Consider the following 25,761-nt stretch of genomic DNA (forward strand, 5'->3'; position numbering starts at 1 on the left):
AAGTTTCTAAGACTGTATCACTTAGAATTGTTACAGTGTACTTTACTGAAATTCCTGAGTTAGGGCAGAATATCTACTCTCCTGCCATGGGAATGGATAAGTTTTAAAGGTTTTGACTTGAAATTTCAAATAGACAGCTATCATTTCATTTACTTTGTGTTTCTGTCCTACTATTGGAAATCTACTCATATCTCTATTCATGTAAGAAATTGAACGTTATCCTCATGGTTAACATTTGTATAAATGCTGCAAAAAATGTTTATGGCCAAAGAGCCATTGTATCCTGAAAGACATTATGTAATTTTTTTCTATATGTTATATACTAATTCCTGAATTTAGCTGTATGCTTGAATGACTTTTGATTTCACCAGGCCCATGTGTGTTTTAAATGTAATTCTTCTTGAGTGTTCTTTTTGTATTTGTCTACCTAGAAAAGAACTACTTGAATTTTTGGATATAATTTGTTAGTTGTAAGGTACAGGCCAGTTTCTCCGGCTCATTATCAGACTTTGTATCTAGTATTCAATAGCGATTTATAAGGCTGGAGATATAGCTCAGGGGCACAAGTGCCTGCCTGGCAATCACAAGGCCCTGAGTCCAATTCTCGGTGCCCAAAACAAAAAGATTCTAAAAACAATTTATGCTTTTAAAGAAACAAATTTGGAAAGCTAATTGTATGTATCAACTTTATTCATATTTATACACACAAATATAGTTCAGACATGATATGTTGAACTTTTCATTATATTTTATTCCTTCAAGAAGTACGTGCATCTCCTTCCTCCTGCCACCTCCTCCTCCTCCTCGTTTCTGCTTGTAATGAAGCATCTGTGGAACAGAGGAAAGAAAATTGTACCTCACACTTATACCCTCTCCTTTTTATAAGGAAAAAAAGATAAAACAAAATTACATGACAAAATATTAGGAGAATAACAATAGTTAATGCATTACATGTTATTACCTTTAAAGCAGTTGCCCAGGGTATAAGACAAGGACATAAAAATTTCTCTGATCAATTATTAGCACAAACCTGCCTTTTTAATGACCTAACAGACACTAACAGTATTACTGACTTGCATTTCTGGCCTTTCCCCTACTGTCCTTTCACCTTTCCCCCATCTTAGTTCCTTTTTCCACTTGAATAATTTCTTCCCATTTCATAGTATCTCTTATATATTTTAAAACTTATTTACTGTTTCAGTTTCTCACACCAGGGAGACAAAATGGTATTTATACATGTCAGTCTGATTTATTTCACTTATGAGTATCATCTCAGGTTGTATCCATTTACTTATAAAAGTCTCAAATTAACCCTTCTTTATAGCTAAGTAATACTGCATTGCATAAAAACATCTTTTTTATCCATTCCTCAGATGATGGGCATTTGTGTTGTTTCCTAGATTTAGCTATTGTAAACTATGCTGCTATAAATATGGGTGTGAACATATCACTGTGGTAAGATATTTTTATTCTTCTGGGAAGATACCCAGAAGGAAAACAGCTAGGTGAAAGGGGACCTCTCATCATAGTTTTTTTGAGGAATCTCCATACTGATTTCCTTATACCACTCTATACTGCTGCCAACAGTGGAGAAGTGTTCCTTTTTCCCCACAGCCCCTCCAGCATTCGTTATTGGTTTATTTCTTGAAAACAGCCATTCTTTCTAGAGTAAGATGCAATCTCAGTGCTATTTTAATTTACATCTCTCAAATGACCAGTGATGTTGAATATTTTTTCATATATTTATTTGCTGTTTGTATTTCTTCATCTGAGAAATGGATATTCACCCCAGTTGCCCATTTTATGACTGGGGGTTTGAATTTGGGTTCTGATTATTTTTAATTCCTCATATGTTATAGATAGAAGTTTTTTGTCTGAGGGACAATTGGCTAAAACTTTTCCTAACTCTGTGAGCTATTTTTTTTCACTTGGTTGGTGATTTCTTTTGCTATCCAAAAACTTTTCAATGAGATGAAATCTCAGTTGTTGATTCTTTGAGGTATTTCCCATGTAGTCTGGGTTTTGTTCATGAATTTTCGACTTACAGCTGTGACTTCAAGATTTTTACCAACTTTCCCTTCCAGTAGATTTAGGATTTCTGTTTTAATATTTAGATCTTTGATCCATTTTGACTTTAGCTTAATGCATGGTAATAGAAATGCATCTAGTTTTTAGTCTTTGGCATGTAGAGAACCAGTTTTTTCAGCTCCATTTATTAAAGAGGGTTTCTTTCTTACAGTGAAAATGTCTGGCCCCTTTGTCAAAGATAAGGTGGCTGAGTGTGTTTGCAATTGTGTCTGCATCTTGTAATCTGTTTGACTGGTCCTCAGGTCTGTTTTGTCGTTTTTTTTCTTTTTTGCAGTTGCCATGCTGATTTTATCACAGTAGATTTGTAGTATAATTTCAAGTCAGGAATTGTGATGCCCCCTGACTAGTCTTTTTTTTTTTTTTTTTTCCTCAGAATTGCCTTTGTTACTCTAGTTCTCTTCTAGTGCCAGATGAATTATATAAATCCTTTCTCTAGTTCTCTGAGTTGTGCTAAGAGTGTTTTGATCAGGATTGCATTAATAATGTATAATAATTCTGAGAATATGACCATTTTCACTATGTTGGCTCTTCATATACATGAGCAAGGGATATATTTCCATATTTTGATATCCTCATCAATCTCTTTCTTCAGACTACTGTAATTTTGAACATATATATCCTTTATTTTCTTTGTTAGCTTGATTGTTAAGTATTTCATATTTTAGATGCTATTGTGAAGGATATGATTTCCCTAGTCTTTCTCAGTGAGTTTATTGTTTGTGTACAGGAATGCTATTTATTTCTGAGTGTTGACTTTATATTCAGCTATGCTACTGAATTTCGTTATTAAATCTAGAAATGTTTTGGTGGAGTTTTTAGAGTCTTCTATATAAGTATCATGTCATCTATTAATAATGATAATTTCACTTCTTCCTTTCCTATCCTTATTCCTTTTATTTCTCTCCATTGTCTAATTTCTCTGGCTAGTGTTTCCAGAACTATATTGGAAAGGAGTGGTGTGAGTTGATATCCTTGTCTTGTTCCTGATTTTAGAGTAAAGGTTTTCAGTTTTTGTCTATTTAGTGTCTGTGCTTGTGTATTCTTCAGAGTATCCAGTTTTTTTTAACCTCAGGGATGAATCCCATTTTATGTGCTGAGTTTCTGGATCTTGATTATTTTATGTCTGGGTGCAGATTTATTTTAGTTATGGATAATTGGCATTCTATATGCCTCACTTAACTGTATGTCAGATTGTTTTCCTAGGCTTGGTAAATTTTCTGCTACTTCTTCTGCAAATAGTTTTTTCTTATGTCATTTGTGTTAAGTCCTGCTTTTGTGATGGAAACCAATTATTCTTATATTATTTCATTTGAATCATCCTGCAGCTGTTGAATTGTTAGTTCCTGATCTTTTGTTATTTTCAACAGTTCTTTCCTCTCATGATCACTAGCCTAGATCACGTGTTCAGGGTCTGAAATTCGGTCTTTAGTTTTGTTCAAGTGGTTTTGCCAGGTTTTAGAGGAATTTCTAGTTTCCTGGATATCTGTTTGAATCCATTTAATGAATTCTATTTCCTTTAGAAATTGATCATTCATGGTTTCCATCCTCTTCCTATCATCATCTATTTTTTAATCTATCCATACTCTACATTTGCTGAGCAATTCCCTTATAAATGTGACTTTTTTTTTACCTCAAATATTATTTCAGACCTGATTTCCTCTCCAGCCTCATGGATTTGTTTCTTTACTTCAGTTGTTATTATTTCAGAAGCATCAAATGAGTGTCTTCCATTTTCCTCTATCTTGTTGTCTCCTGGACTTGTTCTGAATGGGTTAGACTTGTGAGGTTGCATTTTGCCTTTGTGTCTTGTTATTTTCTATCTCAAAAGTTTTTATTTTGTTTTCTGTGTTAATCCTTGGAAGTTTTTGCACTAGGTAGTTTATCACTAGCATCAAGGCCTTTCTAAGCAAGGTGTATTCTTCAGAGTATCCAGTTTTTTTAACCTCAGGGATGAATCCCGTCTTTATCATGTTCATTTCCTGCTCATGATTACCACTCAACCCTGCCACTCTGTGCTATCTCCATATGTATCAGTGAATTGATGTTATTTTTGTAATTATTCCTTGGATAGGTCATCATCAAGGCATGTTTGCCAAATACAGAATTTTTCATATCTTATATATCTTAAGTGTGAAAATTAAGGATTAATTAATACAATAGTTAATTTCTGGTAAAACCCTATGCTAAGTTTTTACCTGATTGGCAGTCAATTTGAATGCCAGGATAATCCCGCACTATAGCTAGTATTCCCCTCTAAATCAGTCCTTTGAAGTGTCACTTTCTTTGTAAGGTTCTGCAGAAGTCCCTCTCAACCTCAGTTTTATCCATATATGCATAATGGCTTTCATATGGAGTGATGGCTTCATGAAATTCTGCAACTCAGCTTTTGTCTTTCCCTGCCACTCAAAAAAAAAAGCTATTGGAATACAGTCAAGGAAAGTAAGACATCATGTGACTGACATTTATGTTTTTATTAAAGTATAGACTACATAAAATTTGCACTTTCATAACTCACAATCTTTACAATAATGAAAAACTCATCCTCTATTGTTACTACTCCAGAACACTTCATTTGCAGTGTTCTTCTATTGTTTCTATTGCAGAACACTTCTTTAGAAGTTAAACTCAGCTGCCCACTCCTCCTCCCATCCTCTTGCGATGTGCAGCACACATGGTAGGACAGATGGCCAGAGAGAGGTGTATTATCTGTGCTCAGGCAGCAGTTTCTCTGTGCATCTTTACGATTAGCATATGACTCTTCTGCCCTTATTTTCTTCATCTGCTAGTGTTAAGCGAGGTAGTCACATCTGTTGTACAGATTGCTGGAATACTTCTTGCTAAACAGTTAGGTAGGGATTGCCTATACAGTGGAAAATTGTAAGTGTCTGTTTCTGCCTGGTTTCCCTGGAGAGATAAAGGTCTTACATCGACAGCTTGAAGGTGACTTGCCTGATGAACTTTTATCATCATCCTAATTCAGCAGCAAGCTGCAGGTTCACAGAAATAAATGACCTATACTACTTTCCTTATTTGCTAGATTTCCATAAATCCTAACCTTACACATACTATTAGTGATGAATAAGACAATGAATCTAAACTTTTTATGTGTTAGTATTCAACTGGTTAATACATACACAGTTTAGCAAATGCTAAGAACTACTAAAATAGCAGTTTTCCTACCTCTTTTTTCTTATGTAAGATTTAATAAATACTTATTGAAAAATCATAAATAAGATAAAGGTGCAAAATAAAATTTTTGAATTGAAATTCTCAAGTCAAGTGGAAGAAATTCTAAACTCATTCTAGAATCATAGTGCTTTAGCACAACCTCTAAAAACAGAGTCTAATATTGTTTGTATGGTTTTTTATTTAAGTATGAAATTTTCACCCCTCCCAACAACATGGTGACCTTATCTGAAGAAGTCAATGTGAATGTAGATAGTTTAAAAATACCCCATAAGTACTCATTATCCCAATCTCAGAACTATCATTTTTCTGAGAGAATATCTCTGCATACAGGCAAGCAATCCCCCATCTCCAGCTAAGAAGTTAGCAACTGTAAAATGAACTCAGGATGGATTACCTCTCACAAAAACCAGGGTTCAGGCAAGATGGTGTAAAATGTTATTACCTTTTTGAAACACGGAATGAAAATAATTCCAGAACAGTTCATGTGATTAGATCTATTTTTATTTGAGCACTCAGTTTGCACTTCGCTTCATCCTTAGGGCTTTTCGGCAAAACTAATTCTATAATCAATCCTTAAAAGACGAAGGGGAAATGTAACCTATAGTCTCCTTTTAAATGAATTTTCCTTTCTTTCCCCAATTTAAATACCTTTGAATAATGTTTTCCAAGTAGAATTTAATCAATTATACTAATGAACAAACTTATACCTTTTGAAGCAGCTTGTCATAGAATTAGAGCTGTTACTGAAATGTTGACTTTAAAAACCTAGTTTGTGATGGTGGCCACACCTAAAACTACAGGGTGAGAAACATGGGGAGAAGAAAAGACAGTATCAAGCAAGAAAGGTGAAAAGTGATGGACATACAGATATGAGAAAGTAGATAAGAATTTTATCAGTTCTTTCTAAATTGCATAGTCAATTTTTAAGAGATGAGACAGATACAGTTTTATCAGTCTGCTTTCCAAATATTTCTCAGTGCATGCTGTCACATTTGTTTGTTCCCATAAGTGTTCAGTTAATTTTGCTTCCCTTTTATTGTAGGGGAAGCAAAAGAATTTTTGGCTAATTCCTTCCGAATCCTTTCATATCACTGGCTCCAGGCAACTGGCAATGCATCAGCAGACAACCAGTTGGTTGACTTACATATTGAATTATTTATACACTTTGCTTTTTGCATCTGTTTGTTTGTTTGTCTGTTTGTTTTGGTACTGGGAATGGACCTCAGGACCTTGCACCTTCCAGGCAGGTGCTGTGCCACTGAGCTATTTCCGTGGCTGCTTTTTGAACCTGATTGCATATATCTGCTTTTTTTTAGATTGAAAATATTTCTAAAATGAAATCTTGATTTTTCTGTTTTGCTTTAGCTTGTGTCTTTCGTATTGTGAAATAGTGGTTCCCCATGTGTTTGCTGGAGCAGCACAGGTAACATTTCTTGAGAAGTTGTTAGAAATGTTGCTACTGAATCCTGTTCCAAACTTTCTGAATCTGAAATTCAGAGATGACGCCTCAGAATACGGGTTCACACTCCAGGTGATTCGGTGATTTGGGAAACACTGACTTACATCATGCTTGTTGCACAGTGAGGTGTACTGAGAGGGTACCCACTAAATGTGGCCTGACTTACTGTCCCACATCTCTCCATTTGAGTGAAAATCCAACAATTCAGCTTCCATTATATTTTCTTCCCAATTATGGAGACTGTTTACAAATGACAATCTGACTATAGGAAAGCACAATAATTCTTTCTGTATATGTTGCATTCTGTCCAGGTCTTCTTTTTTGTTCTTTTTTCCCAGTACCGGGAATCGAACTCACGACTTCACACTTGGCAGGCTGGCACTGTGCCGCTGAGCTAAATTCCCAGCCCCTCAGGTCATCTTGGTTAAGCTTGTTTTTACCAATTTTACAAAGCATAACTACAGTTAATTATTTTGCTACTGCTCAGAATTATTTTGCTACTGCTCAGATTTAAGTATAACAGAAGTTCTCATAACTGATGTCATCAGCCCAGAGAAGTGGTTGAATAATTAAATGTTAAATAAAGTAGGAATAGCAAAATCATTTTTGTGTAAATTTTGTAAATGTATAGCTATTCGCTGATCATTTTAATGCAATTCTAGGAACATCTCTTGATGGAAGTCTTTTTAATGAAGTGGTTTTTTTTCCTGGTCTAATAATATTCTAATTGATACATGTTTGTAATCCTTTTAAGTAGGCCTAGAACTTAAAGAACACATAAGGAAAGAAGCTTTGATACAGAATTCATCTGGATTTTTGTGACAATTTTCCTCAACTTTCACACATTTTATTCACATCTAATTACAAATACTCTTGGCTTGGGTTCTGTTTGAGTCACTTCTTTTTATTTTGCGTTTCAGGAGAAATCCCTGTAGCTATCTTAAGAAATAGTGTTCTGCTCTACATATCAATGTTGATGGAATATACAATATTTAAATCACATAAATGTAAGAATCACTGCAATAAGATATGACATCAATAAAATTATATAATTATTAAAAATTTCAATTTTAAGACTGAATTTGAGAACACGCAAATGCTGTTAAACAGACAAACTGTTTTTGAGAGCTGTGGTCTGAGAGCTAGTGATGCTACTCTGCTCCAGGATCCAGTGAAATGGAAGACAGTTCACTTACTCAGTGTCAGAGCATAGATGGCTCCAGTTTCTAGCACTCAGCTCACAATGCTATAATCTTCATTTGTAGTCTGGTGATTTGGTTAAATGCAGGAGCAATGTGTGACTCTCCACTATACTAACACATGGGTTAATATTCTAACTTTTCTTACTCAACCTTGACTTATTCTAGTTCTGGCAAGGGTAAAATTTGAGACCTAGACATTTTTTCTGCATTTGTGCATGAGTGCTTCTGAATTTTATAAGGCCTTGGATACTCCAACTTCATGGGAAGTCAGTTATGAGGATGAGCTTCATTTATTCATGTTTGTTTTTTGCTTAGGAGTAAAATGACCATCTGTTGCTCATCATCTCTATGGTACTTACAGAAAATGAATGTGTGCTTTTGTAAGTATTTCCTGCAACACTTTGCCTCTGTTGGACACTCACTTTGTACAATGGAATAATAGGCTGGTCTACTTAGTATATGAGCCAAGAATGTACTCTTATTCCATTAGTTTATTCTCATATTTATCTTATATTTATTCATGTCATATTTCATCTTAAATAATACTCAACTTCACTAATATGAACTATTCTGAATTTGTTACCTGTACTTTATTAATTCTGCCTGCAACTGAGTTTGTATTTTTGCATTTGCTTATGTGTAGGTAGAAAAATACTGCCAGATGTATTTTAAAACTATGTAAGTCACAGTCACTAAGTACTCAAAAAGCAAATTTCTGTCATGTTTTCTGATATTTGTTATTAAACTCACATTAAATTTTTGGTGTGTTAATTGTTAAAAAGAATGGAAGGATAGATATCTGCATACTGTTTTCTTATTATATGGTAAAAAACAAATTAGTAGTGACTAGTAAGATGAGCATGAAATTAATAGAAATAATGATAACAGGAAAACATTTTATTCAATGGAAGAATAGAAAGTAAAAGAGTTGCTATTCAAATATGAGTACTACTGATTAAATTAATAATAGCATGAGGTTACTTTCCAGAAACTTGATGACAGATTTAATTATATCCTACCCGTAAGTACCTGATTGGTAATATAGAATCACACAAAAGTTTAGAAATAGACTAACACCATATGGCAAATGCTGATAACTTTTAGGTAAGTAACTATACCATTGACAGTGAGATTTCTGTTATGCTTTAATAACAACTTAGAGTTTTAATAAAGATGCTCGTGATTAGACACTTTAGGATCTTTCACAAATAATATATAGCAACTTTCTTCAGTTTCTCCAAAATTGTCAATAATTTGTAGATTGTCAGCATGGTGTAGGGGAAGAATGATCATTAGGTGAGTCCCTGTGGATAAATTCTTTCATTTCTGTAATCCCCCTCAGTGAAAACATTAGCCATGACGTGCTTTGGTGCTTTGACCATCCTTTTGCCTCAAAACTTCTCTGACCTTTCTGTCCTCATCAGAAAGATGTATGTTGTTGCTCAGCACAAGAATATACTCGATTTTATAGACATATGCCCTCCAGTTAGAGACAGTTTAGATTTAGAAGATGAAATGCCATTGAGGCTTGTGAGCTTTCTGATAAAAATACACCTAAGTGCATTTTGAGAGATGCAAGTCGGGTGGATGGTGTCATGGAAAATGCCTGGGCACAGGAGCTTCCAAGAATTGACTGGAAATCCAACCTTCATTTATCAGTTGTGTGATTTGGGACAAATTCATATAGAGTCCTCATCTGAAAAATCAGAATAAAAGTCTATCTTCTTGAATTGTTGTGAAAATTGAATAAAATAACATTTAATGTGCCAAGTTCAGGGATGGAAACTGCAATTCCCCGTCTCTCTAGCTTCCTGTCAGCTGTGATCTAAACGAACAAGAGCTACCTCTTACCAAATTTCTACAAGTATTATTCTGTCACTTTAGTTCCCCTTTGATTCTTGCTTCTCCTATATGCCTTACGTATTTTGTCTAATGCACCTATGTTCCTTGTTCTGGTTTTATTCTTTCTTCTCCGTGTCACAGATAATTTAGCTAAAAGACCAACACACAAAAAGTTTGTGGCACCGAAAAGATAAACAATGAATTTGTAAAACTATCTGAATTCAAATGTGTAGACTAGTTAAATGAGTTTGAACGTTGCATCTATATCATCTGGCTTGTTCTCTCCATTGATCACCCTGGTGTGTGATGTCAGTAGCTAATAACAGCCCCTGCCTGCCCTTGATAATGTCTGGCAATCTGCTGTGGAGCAATTAACCTAGAAACTGTTATTCTTTACACAAAACTCATCAAGGAGGTCAGCAGATGATAATAATTTTTGCCTTCTGTGTATCCAAACGTTCATAAATGTGTTATTTGAAACATTTTATCCCCATGAGATAAACAGGTATTGTTAGATATTAGTTGTTTTAATTAAGTTTTCTAAGCTCTTGTAAATAAGTACCAGAAGCAAAAACTGGAAGTTCAGCCTCCTGTTACATGGTGCTAGTACCCACGCAAAGGGGGCTCTTTGAAAGCCTTGATGTGACAGGATACAATAATTAATCGCATCTGTCTGTTAAATACAGCATCCCACTCTTACATACAGGGTTTTGTTTCCTGACTTGTTGCTGTTGATTCTAAATAGATACCGGTAATTTTTAAAGGCCACTTTGTTTTGACATTATCTGTCCTAAATGTGCTGTCTTGAAGAAGGGTTTCTGATCAACTGTATGCACACACACCCTTCCTTTCCTTTTCTTTTCTTTTACAATGATTTGTGAAAAATATACACAAAATAAAAATTAAGCACACTTACATATACAGTTCAGTAAGTATCTCAACCATACTTAAATATGCAGTTCAGTAATATCATTCTATTCCCATTGAGGAAATCTATTTTCTTCCTGCAAAACTGAAAGTCTCTGTCCATGAAATAGTAAGTTTCCATTTAGTTCTCTTGGCCACTGACAGCACCACTGTACTTTTTTTTCTATGCATTTGAGCACTCTTGACATGTCATACATGTAAACATGCATAACATTTGCCTTTCTGTGACTGGCTTAATATCCTCATCATTCAGCCATGTTGTCAGAATTTTCTTCTTTTTATGGCTGAATAGTAGTATTCCATTCTCATTTAAACACTGTTTTGCTTATATAGTCAACCACTACTATTTAAATTTTCCCCATTTGATTGCAAATAAACCTACTATGAACATGAGTATATAACTATCACTGTGATAATGTCCTTCCTTCTTTGGATATATTCTCAGAAATGGTATTGCTAGACTGTAAGGAAATTATATTTTTCAAATTTTTAAAACATTATCATCTATTGCCCATAGCAGTTGTGTCAGCCATCTATCCTAGGTAAAAGGATAAATTAAAATCATGTAATATTCTTTGCTCTCTACCTTAATCTAAGCCTCAAATCAGTGATTGTGTTTTATATATTGTACCTTTTCAACAGATCTTTTTTAAAGCTATTATATCTTTTACTTTCTCTAATTTTTTATTTTAAAGATTAAAAAACCAAAAACATATTAACAGACACACAGATATAAATAAAAACAGAAAAACAATAAAAGTAATGAAGAATTGCAGACAAGGTGATATGAAATTAACAGTGGTTGTTGTATTGCATATTGGTATCTTCATAATGGTTACTCAGATAAACAAATATAGGCCCATAAGTTTGATCAAACAACTAAACATTAATTGTTCCTTTCAATAACACAATAGAAATTAGTAGCACATCTATCTTAGCTGTCTTGTGTATATATATTAACATTTTCCACTTCTTTCTTATCTCTTTTCTCTCATCCCAGTTGTTCTTCCTTTTGAGCAGTTTTTTTTTCCTTTCACAATATCTATTGTACCTTTTAGATTTTACTTACTCTTTCAGGTTCCTACGCTGGGGACACAATGTGATGTTCTTTTCAATCTATCTTGATGCTGTCTTGCTTACAGACTAAATTATTTCATATTCAGATCACTACAATTAACTGATTAGGAGCTTATCCCACCAATGGGTATTTCTCCTGGTTATAGTTTGTGTCTGGATGTCCCCCCAAAGCCTCATGCAGTCATGGGGCAGACTTTTAGTTTATGACTGATCCATGGTTCAATGATGGGATTATGGGTATGAGTGCTATACCCATCCTGGGGCAGATAGTTTGCATATGTAAGGGAGAGAAAGAGGCTGAAAGCTGCCAATCCTCCCCTTTTTGCTCTTGTTGCCCCCCCTGTCTGCCCCCCATGGAAGGTTGCCCTGTGCCGTGTGCCACTGTGCCTTGGAACCAGCCAAGTATGGACTGAAACCTCCAAAAACTTTGAGCTAAATAAACCTTTCCTTCCTTAATTTTGGGTGTCAGGTATTCTCTCTCAGCAATGAGAGAAAAATAACCAAGACACCCCCTTTCAATATATTTTTGTGTAATTCCTTTCACTTAAACTTTTTATAATAGAACTCTGATGCTATCATTCCTTTGATATTAAAACATATCCCCTTTTATTTGATAAAATGCACAATCAAAACTGCCTTAATGATCAAGATTTGTCATAATTTTAACCTCATTTAGCAGTCTAATTTCTACTAAAATAATCACTGTGCCTGGGGTGTAACCAGTGTAAATTACTTAAAGGCATATTTCCTTCCCTTTCTACTTTTCGGTTCCCTTGCCTTTTTATGTATATAATATTCACTATCTGCAATGCTTTTAAACATACTTTCTGTCTCAACCAAATGCTTCATGTCTTCTAAGATCCAGTTACAATTCTGAAATCATCCCCAGTTTCATGGTTTTATTAAATGTCTCCAAAACCAGGATGCCAACAGCATTTCATTGATTTTAGTTGTATGGCGTTTATCATTTTCTATCTTTTACAATAGTTATTTATGGATCTGAAATTTCATACAAGTTTTAGCATCCAAATTAAAACTTCAGGGCAGGTTGTGCATGTTTTTTATCTTTTCATCATTTCCAGTATATAGCAAAGCAACACTTTCTGACAATTAGCAATCAATACATATGTTCAGGCAAAAATGAATTGACAAGGAAATTGATATAAGTATTGTGGGTCATCCCAGAGTTTATTATGAGTCTTTGAAAGTAGTGATAACTAAGTGAAAAGGAAATGGGAAACAGGTGTTAAAGTAGGTCTCCTTTAGTCTGAAAACTACAAATCTTTTAGACAAATTAAATGCAGGTTGTCTGTGCATCGAGGACAGGAAACAAGTAAACCAAACTTTAGCTTCTTAAATATATCTTTAAGGAAAAGTTACAAGCAATGTAATAAGATATTGCTTATTCAGAAGGGGTATTTTTATATTGATGGTTAGCACCTTGTTGATTGCTAGCCTAAAAAACTAAAATTAGCTCAGTTTAAAATAAAGATCTGCTGGGTGTGGTGATGCTCGCATATAATCCCAGCACTTGGGAGACTGAGGTAGGAGGATTGTTGTGAGTTTGAGGCCAGCCTGGGCTACAGAGTGAGCTCATGGCCAGCCTGAACTGAATAGCGAGACTGTCTCAAAAGGACAAAAACAAAAACAAAAAAAAGATCTACCTTAATCTAATTGTTTTAGTCATGCTTCCATTTTATTTCAAAAACATTTTAAAATGTAGAAAAAATGACATTTTTAGTTATTTCAAAACTATACATTATTTTCATCACATTTGATTTTTCCTTAAAAACATTAAAAAATAAGTCTGATTTTCCATTTCTCCAACTAAGGGCAGGTTTTTAATTAATTAAGGCAAAAAACTTCCCTTGAAATCTATTGACAAACTTTCTATAGAAGCAGTAAATGTAGAAGTTTAAGTAAATATTCTGCTGAATTGTGTTTGAGTAGGAAGATTGTGGGGTCTCCAAGCATCCAATAAATTTCAATATTGTGTTGTAAAGGTAAGTTAACTTAAAATCTGTAATTCCTGTAATTAATTCATTTACTTTGTTCTTATTGATTAACTTTATTCTTGAGAGAAGCTTCCTAAAAATTACTGACTAGGGAAGGATTTGGAAACATATGATTCATGAAAGATTTTTCTCAATGTAGATGTCATTTTCACTACTTCTGTGTTAATTTTGAATTCACAATGTTACTTTTAAAAGTGTATTTTATACCATCAGGAATAATGGCCTTATTATCAAAACAGGATACTCATCAAATATTAATCAACTTGTTTTGTATTATTATCAGTACAGTAGCTATATACAGTGAAACGTTTGTCAATTTACCTGTGACCAAAGACAGTGAAAAGGGTAGATCGAAGAGTGCGATTCTGATCCTGAAATTTAAAGATAGTGACAGGATAAGCGCAGCATACACTAGGCAAAAATAGCAAGGAAGACCTCGTTCAGGACTGTTGTTTTAGGGGAAAAACTTACACTCACTCTGCTAAAACTAATGGGAAGAATTCAAGGGAAAACATGGAGAAGCTTTAGTGGGGACGTTGGCATATGTTCTTAGGACATCTGTGTTTGCTAATTGTTGTTTATGGAAGCTAGGGTTCTATTCTCCCATAGAGAATGGAAGACTAGGGTCCTATTTTTCTTGATGAATCCATTGCAAAAAGATAGCTTCTAGGTGCTTGAGAAAAATATATGTGGTTTTAGAAGATTTATGGCTGAAATAGCCAGAGAAAGGATTTCCAATTCAAAGTGTTGAAAAGTAAGTGCTCTAAGAAATGGGAGGACAAAAGAATAGGATGAGAAATACAGCTTGTTCAGGCTTCCCCCAGCCGAGAGGATACTAAGGCCCTTGTGTGGTGCTGGTGCTGGCATCGAGTGCTGCATGGATACTAAGCACCTGTTCTACCTCTGAACAACACCTCAGTCACTTAGGCCTGCTTGCTAACAATGCATATGCACTGACAGCTCATCAACAAGTCTTTCCAACTGGTTCTTTATTACACTGTTCACCAGAAGAATTCTGGTGACAACAATTCTTCCTAGAGAATGCACCTTATTTTTCTGGAGAAAGATTGTTTCTAACTTTTTCAGCAAACAAAATATTGTCTCGAATGGATTAAATAATTTTAGCATATTCTGTCAACAATTTTTAATACGAGTCTTCCAATAAAAGTTAGTTCTTGCTGCATCATTCCCACACCAGCTTTACCATACACCATGCTCATTTAATAAATCAAGGTTGACTAGGTGTTGCTTTCAAATTCAGGCCTCTTTTAAAGGTTTCAGCTTATGTATTGTGGTCAAAAAGGCTGACTCTATTGTTTGACTCATCCCACAATATAATAAGAAAAATAACATAAAATAACTTTATTTCAAAATACTAGTGTCATTATACTTTCTGATACAGCATGCTATTTTAAAATAAAAAAGATAAGAGTGGGAGAATGAAGAACACCCGGTGCTTACCATCAAGAAGCTGATATTTTCCTAAAGAAGAGCAAAATGCAGGATATCACCTTGGCTTTTCTTTTTGCCAACTGAAAATTAGATTTAAATATAAGAAATATTAACCTTATTCTTATTTTATGTTATAAAGTATTTATAGACAACAAAATTATGTAAGGATGAAATGGTATGTCAAATTATTACACAGAAAGCTTTAAATATTCCTGATTTATACTAGATACAGTGAATTAGCAAGTACAGTGTTTAAATTTAACCACAAAGTCTTCTCAAATCATCATCTAAATGTCTACATAGTTGTACAAAAGGGCACAGATGTTCACCCTTGAAAAGCCTGTAATTAAGACACATTAATACGCTGCATCTGCAGCCATTTCTAAGACTACTAAGCACACTTGTAAACACAAACAACCTAAAGAGAAATCTTTTGAACTTTCTTACTTTAACTCACAAGAAAAGCAAAATAAAAATCTAACCACACAAATTCATGGTAGTTTAACCACTATATTTGCTAAGTAGTTATGTGTACTTTATAGGCTGTACTGAAATTAAATCTATACTACGTCATTTTTACAGACATTGTTTCTGAACTTTATCGGGAAGATGTACTTGACTCTTATCTATTAAGAAATCAGAGATGTGACATTAATAAGCTGAATACACACAAATATTTGGAGATTAATGCAAATTCATGCACACTTATTGAAAGAGGAAGAGTCTTAAACTTTTGTTTTGACAAGACATTCAATAATTTGAGCATGTATGTTGCTTAAAACTGCCTTGAACGTATTGGAGCACAACTGGAAATTTATCTGTTGGTGGAATGAACACAGGAATTCTGTGTAATTTCAGAATAATTTTTTATAATAAAATTTTAACTCAGTTGTAAAGCTAAATATTTAGAAAATGCTCATATATTCGCAAAGAAAATTAAATTCATAATACTTAAAATAAATAGTGCATTGTTGCTTTTTCTCTTTAAAACTGAACTGCTACATTTTAAAACTAAGCTGCACTTTCTACATTTTTATAACTTCAGATATTTGTCATTTAAACTCATTAGTCTAAATTCTTCTTTAAATGTTCAATTTATGTTTCATAAATACATTTACATCTTTCCATTTGATTACACCTTAAGTGATGTAGAATTTCAAGAGATTAAGTGATGTCGAATTTCTAAGGACTGTGTAGAAACTCTTTGCAGGTGGGTTTCATGTCCTGGGCTAGACTGCAAGCATGATTCCGTTCGTTTTTAGGCTTTGCAACGTTCTCAGAGTTATCCTTCCCAACAGATTTCATTAGATTCTACTCAGGACCATTTCAACAGCTTCATCTTCTCAGAACATAGTGCAAACACCTGAGCAAGGCAATTGCTCACGGGTGGTGGATGTTTTCCTTTCATGGGTTGTGTGCCGTCGGGCTGTCTCCAGCAAACGCGTGAGGCTCTGTCACCCCTAGCAGCTTCCCACCCTTGCCTTTTCATTCCACCCCACAGGGTTTTATGAAACCTTTATCCTTTCACTGCTCACCTTTCAACCCAGAATTTCTCAGTTCAGATGTGATATTGCAATTAATCTGTCAAAAATGCTCTTGAGAAATGCTTCCTTGGAGAGCAGCACTTGAATTTTAAGATTTAACGTGCAGCTGTAATTCCAACAAATGTATAGATATGAAGCGGTGTTTGGGTTGACAAACAGATATGTGTTTATTTAAACTAACAGTTTCTTGAATTGCATGTATTGTAAACTCCCTTATAAATGTAGGCAAAAGCTTTATTTCATTTATCACTGTAAACAAATTTTTCTACACTTGCAGGTAAGGTCTTCTTAATGATTTGATCTATTGGACATTTTTGGAAATAATTTGAATTGCATAGTTAACACATCGGAAAGATGTGAAAGCAAACTAAACTGGGAATGTTTAATGTTGACTTAGTTTGGGTAGATATGCTAATGATATTGAAGGAAATGACTTGCCCATATAAACAAATAAAGTAAAAATGCTGATTTAGTGCATAGGAATCTGGAAATTTGCTCTATTATACATTAGGTTTGTAAGCAAAATAGAAAATAAAATTATAACTAGCATGATACTTGTTAAACATAACCACAGTTAATGATAACTGCGGGGTTTATTGGAATGTAATAGCCATGGTACATTATAAAGGTGAGTGATAAGCTCTAGTTTTTTTGACCATATTCTGTACAGCTGAATCAGACTCAGCTGAATCAGATGAATTGAAGTATTATTTCATGCACTAAGCAAGTACATTAAGTTATAATGAAATAATGCTTTTGAGCCTTTGTTATTTTCATCAACTAATGTTTGTTGGATAGTTATTCTATATAGAAGAGCACTGAGAAAGTCTCTGAGAAATTATGAAAATCACAACACTCATTTTGCACTAAGAACATACAATTCAGTTCAGTAAATAGTGTACTCAAATGTAAAATAATGAGACAATTATATTAAGATAATAATAGAAATCTCTCCAGCATGGATAATGTATCTAAAGTGTCCACTGACTTAGTACCACTGTCTGACATGTTTGATATATATACTTTGGCATATTAGTGAGGTTTTCAATCTAAATATATAATAATTTTTTAAGGTCCTACCATACAAATACATGATTCTGTTACTGGAAAAATGAAAGAGGGGTGAAAGGAAGAAGGCAAGAAAAGGGAACTGAAATGTGCTATGTACACCTACCAGTTCCCCACAGTGAATGAATCATTATGTACTGCAAACATGTACTAACAAAAGTAAAAAGAAAGCAAGAACGTAAAATCCCTTAGCGCCTGCTAAGAAGAAATGTTATTAGGGGATTTGTTTTATTTTATGGAAAAAATTTCATAACAGTATAATAGGAGAATAGCAACAGTTAGTACACTGCACATCATTATCTTTAAAGTAGATACTGGGAGTACAAGATGAGGGAGTAAAAAATCCCCAAAAAAAAATAACAAAAAAACTTCCTTTCAAAGAAACAAAAAAAAACTAGTAGTATAACCATCTTTAATTTTTTTCCTTTTCCCTTTTTTCCTTTCCCATTTCCTCTATCCCAGTTCCTTTTTTCCTTTGAACAATTTCTTCCCATTTCACAATATCTGTTGTACATTTTGGATCTTATTCACTCTTTCAGTTTCTCATACCAGGGAGACAATACGCTGTTTATCAATGTAAGTCCAATTTATTTCACTTATAAGTATGGTCTCTAGTTGCAACCACTGACATAAAATTCTCAAGTTTATCCTTCTTTATGGCTGCATAGTACTCCACTGTATAAAAATTCCCCATCTTTTTGTTTTCTCTGCTCGGTTGATGAGCATTTGGGTTATATGTATATAAACATGGGTGCACAGGCATTAGGGGATTTTAAAAGAGCTACAAGTGATTTCAACCAGAATTTTTAAAAGGAAGATAGAGACTGATTTTGGAAGTGTTGAAAGATTGCAGTGGAAGACATAAGTAACAAATTTTTGAGAAAAGATTATTTTAGTCAAAAATTTAGGTCACAAGAACATTTTAGGAGAATAATCTGTGGCATTATGAGGTATATAAATAAAATGAAAATGATTATTATTAGAATATGAATTTCATAAATCTAAAAAGGCCATATTATAACAAAATTCAAGTAGGAAATATTTTAAGTAAAATAGTATTCTTTAGTTGTATGAATTTGTGGGTGAATATGCTAATATGGTATCTGTATACAGTATCTAATGAAAAAAATCAGAATAGATAAAATTATCTCTAAAATTTTTTCTAAATTTTGATTAACTATAATTGGTATATAAATTTCTGAGGTAAATTTGGTGTACATTTCTGAGGTGTGGTGAATATTTTGAGGTACAGTTTATTTCAACGCATGTCAAGATTTATTACTGATAAAGGCAGGGTAACTAGTTTTGTATCTAGCAGTCCTTTGTGTTTGCAGCCTTAAAACTTCTCTCTTCTAGTTATTTGCAAATTTTAACACAAATTTATTGAATTATATGAAATTGAAACATCATACTATTCCCTATAAATACATATAATTTTAATGTGAAAGTTAAAAGAAAGAAACCTTAGTTGGACATGGTTTCACTCGCCTGTATTCCCAGCAGTCGAAGCTGAGACGAGGATTACCATGAATCTGAGGCCAGCCTGGGCTACACACACACAGGGAGGCCCTGTCTCAAAAGCAAAACAAAGTAAAACAAAAGGAAACCTTATAAATCATCCAGACTCTTTTGGAAGGCCCAAAAAGAAATAATAGACTTTCTTTGTGTGATATTATCCCCTCATTTTGATTTGATGAATCCCAGTATAAATACTATTTGGTAAAGGAAACCGTTTTTAGCTATGCCATGTACATTTAATGTGATTTGGAAACTAAACTATTTAGCTAAACTATTTAGCTATGCCATGTACATTTTATGTGATTTGGAAACGCAGAACAAATTGCAAAGTGATAAGTTTAAGTTTTAAAAACTTTATGAAAATCTCTCCCAATTACTCCTAGATAAATATACAACAGTTACATTTTAACATTAATAATTTATTTCATAATAATTAAGTGACTAATTTATTTATTTAGTGAAACATTTCCTGGAACATCACTATTTATCAAAGGAAGTATTAGACACTGAGGAGTCAAACACAAAATTCAGAAGTAAAGCAATTTTCTAGTTGAGATGTCCAGTGAATCCTTGTATTTTCCATTCACAAACCTAATAGATATCACTTCACTTTTTTCTATTTTTCAATTTAACAGGCTTATTTCTTTTTAATTATTTTTTCCAGGGTACAAGAAATAGAAAAAACCCATATATCTATATATCTATATCTCTCTATATATATCTCACATTAATTACCTGTTAACTCAGTAGTCAAATATTTAAAAGAATAAAATCAACACCCAATCTGAAGGGCTCCCTTTCTGAGGCTAGTACCCTAATTCCTCCTTGCACTGGAAGTCATATATTCACAGCTACTCAGCTGTTACTGGTTTGAGGTTTCTGGTGACAATGTGCCAGTTAAAATGTTATCTGCACATGTTGACAAGTGTCAAGGGAGAGTACCAACTGTTTCAAATACACCAAGATGACTCAGAAATAACTGTCAGACTGCCATGTTCTCCAGAGGTGACACATCACTTGGACTACAAGAACCATTAAATGACATTCCTCCAAGAGGGAACCTTGTCATTCTGTAACCTGCCTGCTGTAGGAGCCTCATTTTTGCCATGTGATGAGCAAGAAAATAGCATGTAGAAAGATACCGAGAAAATGTAAGGGAGAGCTGGATCTTAACCCTGCTGATGTGGATACAGATGGGGAGAAATTAAATTCGTAGGTGTTATTCCCTGGAAGTTATAACAAAGGAAGGAGCCTTGACTCAAAAAAGGCATCTCTGAGGAGCCGCTTGTACTTTCTGAAGCAAAGTGGGGATCTGCACAATGAAGGCGTAGAAGGGATTGTGGGAAGCATCTCTAGAGACTTGCTCTCCTTTTGAATGTGTCAGTGTCAGAGCCTCTATCTGATCGAGATCTCCATCCATATTGGCAGTTTTACAATTATGTTCTATACTATATTCAGCATAATCTTTGCATCTAGTCTGCAAGAAAATTGTTCTGCATCTCACATACTTGAAGTATGTAGCAGAATCTACTTATATTTTCTCCAAGGCTTTCTTTCTTATGTAGAGATCTTTTTTTTTTCTTTTTTAATCTGCAATAGGGCTACATCTTCTATTTTATTCCATTTTCCATGTATACTGGTAATGTAGTTGTAACTGTCAGAAAATGTGGCAATTTAATGCAATAGGTAGAAAGGAGATATTCCTAATCAATTCCATACACTCCTTAAATGAACTAGTCTGCAAAGATTTTTGAAAAACAGACTTTTACTGAGTAATGTCCTACTTTGTTCAGTTACTCTAAAGAAATAATCTGTATAAAAAATTTAAACTTTACCAATTACAGTTAGTAATCAAGTTCCAACAGTGAAAGACTTGCAAGGGCTTCAGACTGATCATGTGATCAACCTCCAACCTCTCTTTAGCTCCATGAGTAAATGTGTCTGTATATTTGCAGACAATCAAGTCAAGGTTAATTTATCAAACTCTAGCTACTGTATAAAATGTCTGTTGAAATAAAATAAGCACAAAAGTAAAAAAGAAATGAGAAAACAAACTTTGTTTCTTTAGAAACTGCAAAAGTTGTAGGCACAACATCATTATGCCAAGTCTCAGTGTGTGCTCACGGAGACACGTACACAGTCATGGGGAAACGCATGCATTATGGATGAAGAGAATATGTTCGCATGTACAAATATAGTCATTCATATTTAAGTATATTTTCTCATATGAGATTCAGTAAAAGTTGATCTCCGCCATCTGGATTTTATATATTTTTTGTAGAGTTAAGTTTGAAGCCATACAATAAGCTAAAAGGTCCTAGAATCTCTTTTCCATAATTTCTTGTGTTTTCAATGTGTAGTTTCTGTGTGAAGACTTCTAAAGGCATTCTTTTAATATCAAACCTTTAGGTTATACATTTCCTTAATAAAATTGTAGGGTATATCTTTTCATTTCTGTTGAACCTGATAATCATAGTTGTGGAGTAATTTCTGGCTACATAATAAATCTGAATGCTCCAATGAACAATAGCAATCCTAATTTCCCTAAACAACTTAGTTATATAAAAATGTATATTTTATGTTTAATGGAGCCAATGAAGACAAACCAAACTTTGTTAAAATGATAAGAATATTAAATCAAATGGAATTTTGATTTTTTGGATTAGACACAGAATTACAAATATAAGAATATTTATCTTGTTTTCTTTTATAGATGAAGTAAGATATAAGTGTGTTGGTTTGGGGCTTATTTTGCAAGAGGAACAACATAATACAGGACACACACTTTATATGATTATTTCTAAGTCACCCAAAGAACAGTACACAAAAGAGTGCAGGAAATCTGTCCACACACTAAGACCAAGGAATCCAGCTGAGGGCCTGGATCCCACAACAATGTCCTACATGAGTTGAGCTGAATACCCAGAGCTCATAACAATGCCTCCCATGAATGCAACTGGAGGCCCAGCGCCCATGACAACGCCTCATGCAGACATGTTTCATGGATCTGCTGGAAAGGCCCAAAGGTCAGTGGTGGAATCTACAAACCTGTGCCAGCAGGAAGAAGGACCTATGCTAGCAGGCTGAGGGATCTGCACTGGAGCCAGGAAGTGATGCTCAGAAGAACCGGAGCTCCCCCAAAAGGTACCACGGCCATCCTCGGCAACAGTGGGGTCCCGAGCTCCTCCGATGATCAGGATGGCCGAGTTCCCATCAGGGAAACCGACGCAGCAAGCTTTTCCAGGAGGCCGGCAGCGCACCATCTTCCCCTCCAAAACCAGGAAGCGATGCTCAAAGCGAGGACCAGAGCTCTCCAAAATGAACTGAAGCCATTCTCAGTGCCAGCGAGGTCCCGAGCTCCTCGGAGGATGAAAACAGCAAATTCATCAGGAAAGCCAGCTCCCCTCTACCTGTCTCAGCTCCCAACAGCCTGCTTCTTCTTCTCCAGGTCTGCCTTTATGCTGTTGGCAACAGTTCTCAGGTGGGCCTACCACACCCAGCACCACATTTACTCAGTTCAGCGGGGGGGTTATAAGTTGACCACCAGTTATCAATCCACTACAATAAGGTAGATAAAATGTGTGGCTTCTATAAAGTGTTGTTCCCAAGGGCTGTGATTAGAACATGATGTAGTCCTTTAACTTTGCATTTTGCTGCAATTATTCATTAGTCACCTACTTTCAAATTCACATACACACACACACACACACACACACACTCAAAGGATATGTGCAATCGGTGCATAGAGGCTTTTGAAATGATAGAGTTGTTCATAAAGTCTCGTTTTCATCAATACCTTTCACTCTCAGAATTGTAGCCGGGGGCAACCCACTTGGGCCCCTCTTCTGTCTCTCTCTTGGACGGAAGCTTTCTTTCCTTCAATAAATATGTTCTGGTCTTAACCTCTGTTGTTCCTAAAATTCGTTCTTCAATCTTAGAGAACACGAACTAGTCCCAGACATACCTTTCAGGTTGAGAGTTTATATTTTCCTATGTTACTCACGGTATCTGACAAACATACGCTAATAAAAGCACTATGATGGGGACGCTGGCGGGGCGTGGGGGAGCTCCTGGAATAACACGTGTGCAAGGCCCGGAGACGGATGCTCAGCACTACAATAAAAAACAAAGAAAAATAGACGGCCGCAGAAGGCGCCTCCAGTTGGGTGATACCGTCTGAAGAATGCCCAGCATTAGACAAAGCGATCTCAGGAGACAGAAGAATGTTGTACGTGGAAGGAGCACCGGGAAAGCCACTCTTGATTCCCCCGGGACTGAATGTCTCTGCGCTCCGCCAGGCTGAGGGTGACCATTGCCCATGGCCATAGAATGGATGTGGGTGGGCAGTGTTTTGCAAAGCGCCCAATGGTCTGTGCTGCAGGCTTCCCAGGTAATGCAGCTGCTGCCATGGTTACTCAATCTGAACACAGTGCAAAAGCAGCGGTACACAGTGAACGAGTAAGCGCGGCTGTGTTCCCTTGAAACTGCTTACAGGGAGCCCGGGCTGAGACTCCGTGGTGAAGCACCAGCCTCCTGTACACAAGGTCCAGCACCCCAAAGAAATAACAACAAAAAGCTGTACAAATGATTCCTGAAGTGTGGATTACAGCGCAGTAGTACCACAAATGCCTAATGCATGTGAAAGGCCACAGGATGTTCCTCTTTAATATGCAGTCATCTTTTAAGTCATGGGGCAGCCCCTGACAGTATGTGATCCATGCTGATCCCCTGAAACTGGGTGAGCTACGGGTCAGAACAGAGCGTGGGTCACACCGTTAAGAACAACAGGCAACTGTAAACAAAGTAACAAATAAGCTATTTACTAATAATTAATAAAGACAAAAAATGGTCTAATAAAGAGAAGTACTCTAATTGCTCAGGCAAAGTAAGCGGGGGGGAGGGGGGAGTGGTAGCCAGACACCTGTAAAGTTGTGGTCCTGAAACTGAACTCTCAAACAGAAAGTACTTAATGAAATAATTTTAACTAAAAAATTTCCATTATATACATATATGTGTCACTGGAAAAAATTTAGTCTAACTTGGTAAACTAAGTTTCAATTTGTGACAGTCTTTAAATTTTCATTAGAAACATGACTCCATTGAAAAATTTATTGATCGGTTATATGGAAAGATAAGAGAGGAAATGCAGGTTGCACTTAAAGTGTGTTCCTGTGACATCTAGTGCTTTAGCAGTCCTGATCATTCTCTTCCAAAGTGGCTTCAGACTAAGAAGACACATCCAAAATCTTAACCAGAGGTTAATTTTTAAAAAGTTCTCTACTTTAATCAATATTTTAACAATTTTAAATTGCAAAATTAAGGCACTGTTTTCTGCCACATTTGCAAAAATAATAATTTTTAAAGGTAATATTTTATTTCTCAAAAAAAAAAAAAAAAAGGCACCGGGTGTGGTGGTGTATGCCTGTAATCCTAGCATTCAGGAGGATCATTGTGAGTTCAAGACCAGCCTGGGTTACAAAGTGAGCTCAAGGCCAGGCTGAACTTTATAGAGAGACAGTGTCGCGAAAAGACCAAAAAAAGCTCATTCCTCAGCTAAGTAGGAAATTCTGGATAGCGGCTCAATCACTGATCTAGGCAGTGGTTTTCACTACGCATAAACACACACATTTTTAATAAGCATGTCCTGTAGCATGTACCATTTTAGAAATGTGCTGTGTTAAGCAATTTTAAAGGTTAAACCTCTTTTATTTAACATTGTTACATCTCAACAATCAAGGTAAATATAACTTGCATTTATGTCAGATTTTTTTACTCCTTCCTTGAATACAGTGAACATCCTAAAATACAAGCCTTAAAATTATTCCAGGGTCTCAATTTTGAAATCTCACCTATATTATGAATACTGACACTGGAGATTACGAATGAATGACACTATAAAGAAAGAAAGACAATCTTGTTTAGACAACAACAACAAAAATTAATGGGATAAAAGATTTATGTGTTTAATACTATCTAGTTAAATCACTTTTTCACATATTACTAGCTGCGTGTGAGTACTATCTTTGTACTGTCCTGGATACATTTGCATTGAAATTCATTAATCATTATTTATACAAATTTAAGCCACATAGCATACCTACACAAATAATTAGAGCAATGTACTTAAACCCATTTAACTGGAATTATACTTAGAATGATACTTATTTTACTGCCAACAGACAAATTTTAACTGAGTGGAAGGAGTAAAGGGGTATAATTATGAGATTAGCGCACAAGTCTTCCTGTCGGCTGAGTAAAGTCACTGTGGGTCTGTAGAACCAGTCCTCTTAGTAGCTGCCAGTGGTGCTTTTGTATATAGTGAGTGCCCCACTGGCTTAATAGAAATGCACTAGGACCGTGTTATTATGCAGATTACCTCA

At 35.0% G+C, this 25,761-nt stretch overlaps 1 protein-coding gene and 1 long non-coding RNA gene across 6 annotated transcripts in view; one reads left to right on the forward strand and one right to left on the reverse strand.

The window, feature by feature from the left end:
* Window positions 1-25,761, forward strand: part of Pcdh9 (protocadherin 9) — an 867,732-nt gene that overhangs the window by 785,798 nt on the left and 56,173 nt on the right. The window lies entirely within an intron of this gene.
* LOC102029470 lies at window positions 736-15,339 on the reverse strand. The gene is made up of 3 exons (XR_001234988.1): window positions 15,261-15,339; window positions 14,121-14,170; window positions 736-828 (listed from the first exon to the last, which is right to left on the reverse strand). It is a non-coding gene; the product is annotated as an uncharacterized LOC102029470 (long non-coding RNA).

Source organism: Chinchilla lanigera, unplaced genomic scaffold (genome assembly GCF_000276665.1).
Source record: "Chinchilla lanigera isolate Chin_1 unplaced genomic scaffold, ChiLan1.0 scaffold00003, whole genome shotgun sequence".
NCBI classification, from domain to species: domain Eukaryota; kingdom Metazoa; phylum Chordata; class Mammalia; order Rodentia; family Chinchillidae; genus Chinchilla; species Chinchilla lanigera.